At 50.5% G+C, this 6,000-nt stretch overlaps 1 protein-coding gene across 4 annotated transcripts in view; it reads left to right on the top strand.

The window, feature by feature from the left end:
* The first annotated feature begins 5,052 nt into the window (after positions 1–5,052).
* The window catches only part of BOC (BOC cell adhesion associated, oncogene regulated), a 61,650-nt gene continuing 60,702 nt past the window's right edge, over positions 5,053–6,000 (top strand). For all 4 annotated transcript variants that reach the window (XM_074928148.1, XM_074928132.1, XM_074928139.1 and 1 more), the window contains exon 1: positions 5,053–5,158. The gene's annotated coding sequence lies outside the window, so the exon portion shown is untranslated. The remainder of the gene's footprint in view (positions 5,159–6,000) is intronic.

Genomic DNA, 6,000 nt, shown 5'->3' with positions numbered 1-6,000 from the left:
CCAATTAACAAAACCTTTCTTTAAAGATCCTGTCCTCTGCCCAAAATAGTGACATTGTAAAACATTACCCAAACACAAGCAGGTCTCTCTGGCTGCCAATCCCTCAACATTTTAAGACAATTGGACCTGAACTGGGTCATCACATAGACTTGGGAGCTCGCTGACTGTCTATTTCCTATCAATGAACTGACTACAAACGGAACAGTAGTTCTTTACAACACTCCCTGTAGATGCAGAGCATGGACACAGCTGTACCCATATGTAACACATTTTATACCAATATACCTATTACCGCACAAAAGGCAAATGATACCTTTGCAGGGATATGTTTCTTTTATATTGTTTTTACCATGTCTGAAATAGGAATTGTACCAGTAAAACCATCCTGTTGCCAACCCCTCTCCGACGGAAGACAGAGCTAGCTCTGGTTCACTGATATTTATTTTATTTCAGAATATATACATTATCCCTCATGCACCAACATGCACGAGAGGTAATGTATATATTCTGAAATAATATAAATCTCAGTGAACGTACGATATTTCTGTCTGACATCTGGATGAGCTCATCGCAACCAAGTCTATGTCCCTGACTTGTACCCTAGTGGTAAAATTAAACTGACATTGAGTTGGTTTAGTTTACACCAACATAGATTTCCTAATATAGACAGGCCCTATCTCTTGTCCTTCCATCCTACCCCCCCTCCACTCTTTTAATTTGGCTCTCTTGAGTTTTGATGACTGAAATCACTTTCCCCTTTGTTTCTCTGATTTCTTCCCTAATCTTCTGCCCCTAAAAGATGCTTAGTTCCTGAATCCCTGTACAAATACACTTTTCTTTCTAAGCTTCTCACCAGTCAAACAAGGTTTTATTTGTTTATTTAATTTGACATGCCGAGAAAGAAATGATCCCATTTCCTATGGATTATCGAAGTAACAAATAGCTTTACAAGAGGGTAAACAAAGTAAAACTCATGCTGAAACTCCTTTGAACCTTGTGTTCACGTCCCTTTCTAATGTGAATCTTTCCCCTCTCCTCCTGCCGCACAAGAGACGATTTTCTGGTCACTCTGGACTGCTGCTGCTGCTCTCAGACAGCCCGCTGCTGGGGCTGAGCTAGTCATCACCTCCTCATCCTTCTTTTCACCCAATTCACCATGAACTTCCCACAGTATGGCCACACAGCTTTGAACTCCCTCTGTGAATGAGTATTTTCTCCATCTTTGGCTCCATAGCCCAATTCCCCCCATCAATCTGCCATTTTTGCAAAGATACAGAGTTAGGAAAACCTGGGGATGAGCCCAAGACTCTCCATGGAGGTTGGGATGCTGCACTGATTTTTGGTGGGAGTTTTGCCTAACTCAGGCACCAGGCATAGACACCTGAAAGCATCCCTCTGCGCACACGCCTCCTGCAACGTGTGCTGGAGAGAAAAAAAACCAAACCAAACCAAACAATAGGTCTGAGTCTGGGCTAAAATTTAGAAGGAGTTGAAGCCAGGGGTGCTGACGAGCTCCCCCCAAGGCAACAGACCCCAGTAGCAGGCAGCTCACATCTTTTTGGGGCGCTTAGGTTTGGGGGCTGGGGCCTGGCCGCCCGCCCCCCTTCACCATCCCTTTCTGTTTATTAACTCCTGCTGTAATTAGGAGGCATGTGTGGATGAATTAAACATAGCAGGACGGATGAGAAAACTCTCCCTCTTAGCTGGCTGAATGAGCAAATTTAACTGAGCCTGTTACCCACAGAGTATCGTGCCGACATGCCAGGGTCCAGTTTCCTTTGAGCTCGCCCTTTCATGCAGAGTCCCTTCGTGCCCCCCGCCTTGCTCCGCACAATATCAAACAGCTGGAGTTTCTGCAGCCTCGAGGAGGAGCTTTGCATCTGATGGCAGCAGCAGTGGGAATTTTGCCCAGGATTGGAGAAGGATGGGGCCGGTCCAGACAAGCTGGTAGTGGAAGGCTGGGAGGACACATCCTGAGGGGGACAGGTGTCCCCCTCCCAGCCACAGCCTGTGCCTGATCAATGCCCGTGTTAAAAGTTTCCTTATGCTTGAGGGAATGGGGCTGAAGGAGGGGGTTTCAGCTTTCACACTCCATCGAGCTTCAGCCAGGCCAGTGGCACCCAGAAGTCAGTTCTGGTGTGGGTAGTTTGAAATAAATGGGGACCAGCCTAGAGCTGGCATCCTTGGCCAGTAAGAGGGCAACTGCCTGCATGCAGGACTGTCATTGCCTTGTCTTGGGATGCTGAGGGGACACAACCACACGAACCAGCACCCTGCTTGTCTCCAGGGCACTTCTTCCAGCCTTAACAACAGTCAGGTGGGAAGAGCAGCACACAAAGGGTGCTGCTGTACCGGGTGTTTCCTCCTCCCTGGGGATAAACAGGGAATGTAATCCTGCAGGGCTGCAATATTTATTTTTTTTTTTTTCCCCTAGCATTAAACAAGCCCTGGGGCACTTCTTTGAACAAGGGAGCACTAACTCTGCTTCCTCACCTCTTTCTTCCCATCTCTGTAAACCTAAAACTAGTCAGGGCTAATTCAATTCCTGTTTTAATTTAGGACAGTTTACGACTGCTCTAAATTAGGAAACCGCTGTTTTTCAGACAAGGCAGGTGCTAGAGGTCTCAGCACTTTTAAAAATTAGGCCACTTAGCGAGGTGTCTACATATGGATTTAGCACCTGAGGACTGTGTTACTGAGCAGGGTAAGGGAAAACTTGGGAGTCTGGGAAACAGTTCTTTAAAAGATAATTAGATAGAAAAGTTAAAATTGCAGAGGAAGGAAGTTGGTGTTCAACCTGATAAGCCTACCTATTTGAATGCAAGTTGAAGAAGCCATCAATACATGTTTCCTTGGACCTCAAGAAACCCTGCAGACAAATAATTTTTGACATTTTCAGTACCCCTGTCATAAAACAAGGAAATAAGAAACCCAAATGCAAATATAGAAAATCCCAAATCTTTCCAAATCATCCTTATGTGTGGGAAATGGGTAATCCAGGAGCACAGGCCCCTCCTACAGTGCCGCTAAGCAGGAATAACTCTGAAACCTAATGATGACACAAGGATAAAATTTAACTTTTTCACCTTCTTCTCTCACTGAAGGACTTCAGATTCAGAAACTACAGATCATATTTATCATCAATGCTTTGTGCGTGGCAAAGATATGAGAAACCTATCCTGACCTTTCAGTGACAGCAGATTTGTTTCAAGCTAGTCCTTACTGAAAGGCTTTAAAAGATGGAGGATTTCCCTGCACCTCTGGGTAAATTTGTGTTTTGGGGCATGTATTCATCCTTTGGAGTGGGGGAAGGCAGTGAGCAGGAGCTGGTTTGGTTTAATCCCAGGGAGTGGTGCCATTGCTTTTTCTGAAAATTTGTGCCTGAGCCACTTTGCCTGAGAGCAAGCACCTGCCAGGAGGGATGGTTGGAGGAAAAGGTCTTTTCATTGTCTCCATGTCACCTCCAGAGAAGCTGCACTTCTTATGGGTTAAGAGAAGGAGTCAGTCACCTTCCTTAAAACCAGCTGGTTAAAATCACAAATAGACTGTTTGACCTCCATGGGGACTGTCATCATTTAGTGAAATATTAGCCCCCATGTTTTGGGATAAAACTGCAACTTGAAGTAAACATTTGGGCACAGCTCATTTAACTTGGGTGCATGCAAGGTTTTGCTCTTTACACAGTCATTTGTTTTTCTCCTTCCCCGCATTCACTTTTTTTTCAGGTATCAGGTCCTGATCCAGATGGTCTGTCCTGGGTCTTGCAACAGGACAAACGGGATGGGAAACCTCTCCCAGAGGGAATGAGCCTGTGGGTGATAGCACCTCATGTCCCCTCACAGACATGGGTTATGCCTGTGAGGCAGCGAAACAGATGCTTGAAATTCAGCCCCACAACTGGGGAAACTGAGGCACGGGAGTGAGGACAGGACTTGCCTAATCCCACCCAGCAGTGTGCCACTGCCGGAGCCTGGAGGAGGGCAGAGCATCCGCTCCTACATCCTTCCAGTCGAGGCCTGGCGGTGCGGGGACAGACGGAGAGAAAAGGTGTTGTTTGCCAGGAAGATCGACAGGTGGTTGGAGAAATTTCTATGCAACTCTTTGGGCTTGGTCCCTCCTGGGAAGAGGGGAAGGTCTCTCAGGAGCTCTGCCATGAAGTGATATTAATCAGCAGCCTGTTTTATTAAGATTAATGACCGAGTGCCCACAGCCCCGTCACCGGGATGAGGCAGGATGGCCGCCGGTGCGGGTCAGCCACCGGGCCCACCTGGGGCGGCCACTTCAGTGGCTGAGGCCCGGCAGCTGCCACCCCGCCACAGCTCCGCCGTCCCCTGGGCCCGGGGGAGTTGCGGCCCCACCGCCCCTGTACCCCGCAGCCGGCCGGCGGCCTCCCGCCGCCCAGGCCAAACTTTTCGGACCAAGTTTCCCGCTTCCGCCTGCCGGGGGGAGCGTGGCGGCTGGCGGGGAGCAGCCCTGCGGGTGTCGGCGGCCGCCGTTGGGGGTAAGCACCGGCCAGATGATGCCGGTTTGTTTTATTATGGAGTGGGGGGGTACGGGACTGGACACAGAAAGGGGATGGGGGTCGGCCGCTGTCTGGCTTTTGGGGAAGGGGATTTATTTTGCGTGTTCTCCCTCCTCTGGCTCCTCCTCTTCTTCCCTCCTCCTCAGGGGGAGGGGAGGAGGGAGGCTCTGGGGCAGGAGTAGCCAGAGCAGGGAATTGTTTGGGAGTTCAGTCATCCAAAAGCCGTCTCCCGTATGGAGGGTCTGGCTTCCCGCATCCCGGCGCCTCTTCCCTCCTCCTCCTCCTCCTCTTCCTCCTCCTCCTCCTTCTCCTCCTCCTCCTCCTCCCGCCGTGCCTGAGCTCCGCGCGGCCCCCCATCCCCAGCGGCAACCCGCAGAAAAAACACAACCACCACCCCCAAACCAAGGGCCCCCCACCTTCCCCTTCCCCTCCCAAAACAGGCTTTCCCCCTCTCTTTTTCTCTCTTTCTCCCTCTTTTTTTTTTTTTTTTTTTTTTTTTCTCTGTGTGTGTGTGTGCTGAATTCCCCGCAGATCCGGCCTGGAAGTTCCCAGCTCCTGGAGTTAAGCCTCTTTGTTGCTTCCCTTCGTTTGGGGCATCTTTGTTTTTCCCCCCTCCTGCTCCAACTGGAGACAGCGGTGAGTGAAGCGAAGGGGGCCCGGGCCCGGGAGGACGGCTGTGGCGGGCAGTGGGGTGCAGGGCTTTCCCCCCTTCTTCAGCCGACGGCGGCGGTGGCCAATCTTTGTGTCAGAGTTTGGGAAGTTGGTCTGGGGATGCGGAGAAGGGGGTCTGCGCGGGGACACGGGGGACGTGACAAGCGAGGAGTGGAGCCCCACTGGTCCCTACCAGTACTTGTTTTCGCTCAGACAGGTGAGATATGGGGGGCTCGGCTGTTTCCCTCCAGCTTTTCCTCCTCGGTCGGTCGGTGTTAATGGAGGGCCCAGTGCACGCACACAACCGCGGTGCTCCGGCATTTTCCTGAAACTTCCCCAAAACCTTGGTCCGCAACATCCCCCCGTCCTCGTCGCCGGCTAGTCGAGGAGGGACAGTGCGCAGGGGAGAGAGGGAGAGCGAAAAACTGTGCAAAATCAACACCAGATTCATCCTCCATTGCTCCAACTCTTGTCAAATCTGATGGAGTTTGCAGGCAAGACCCGTCTCCTGCAGATGCGAAGGCATTTCGGTTTGTGCCCTGTGAAGGGGCTGCTGCTGCAGAGAAAAGCGGGGGTGGGTAATCTGCGAGTAAAATTTCTGCCCTCCTCTTGTGCAACCGTAGAGTTTTTAACCCTGGTGCAAGGATGAGGAGCAATTTGGGTCAGGGGAAGTTAATTTTCTGCTCGGCGGTGGGATGCTGTAGGATTTGTGCATGTGTGCCTCGCTGCTTAAACTGCAACTTTGGCAGGTCCTCTGGATGGTGACTGTAAATAGAAAATGTGCTGGGGAGAAAGTGGGATGCTGATTTTGTAGCTGTGTCTAAACC

This window comes from Athene noctua, chromosome 1 (assembly GCF_965140245.1).
Source record: "Athene noctua chromosome 1, bAthNoc1.hap1.1, whole genome shotgun sequence".
Lineage (NCBI taxonomy): Eukaryota > Metazoa > Chordata > Aves > Strigiformes > Strigidae > Athene > Athene noctua.
Note: the sequence above shows the minus strand (reverse complement) of the source record. Positions and strands in the feature narration are given on the sequence as shown.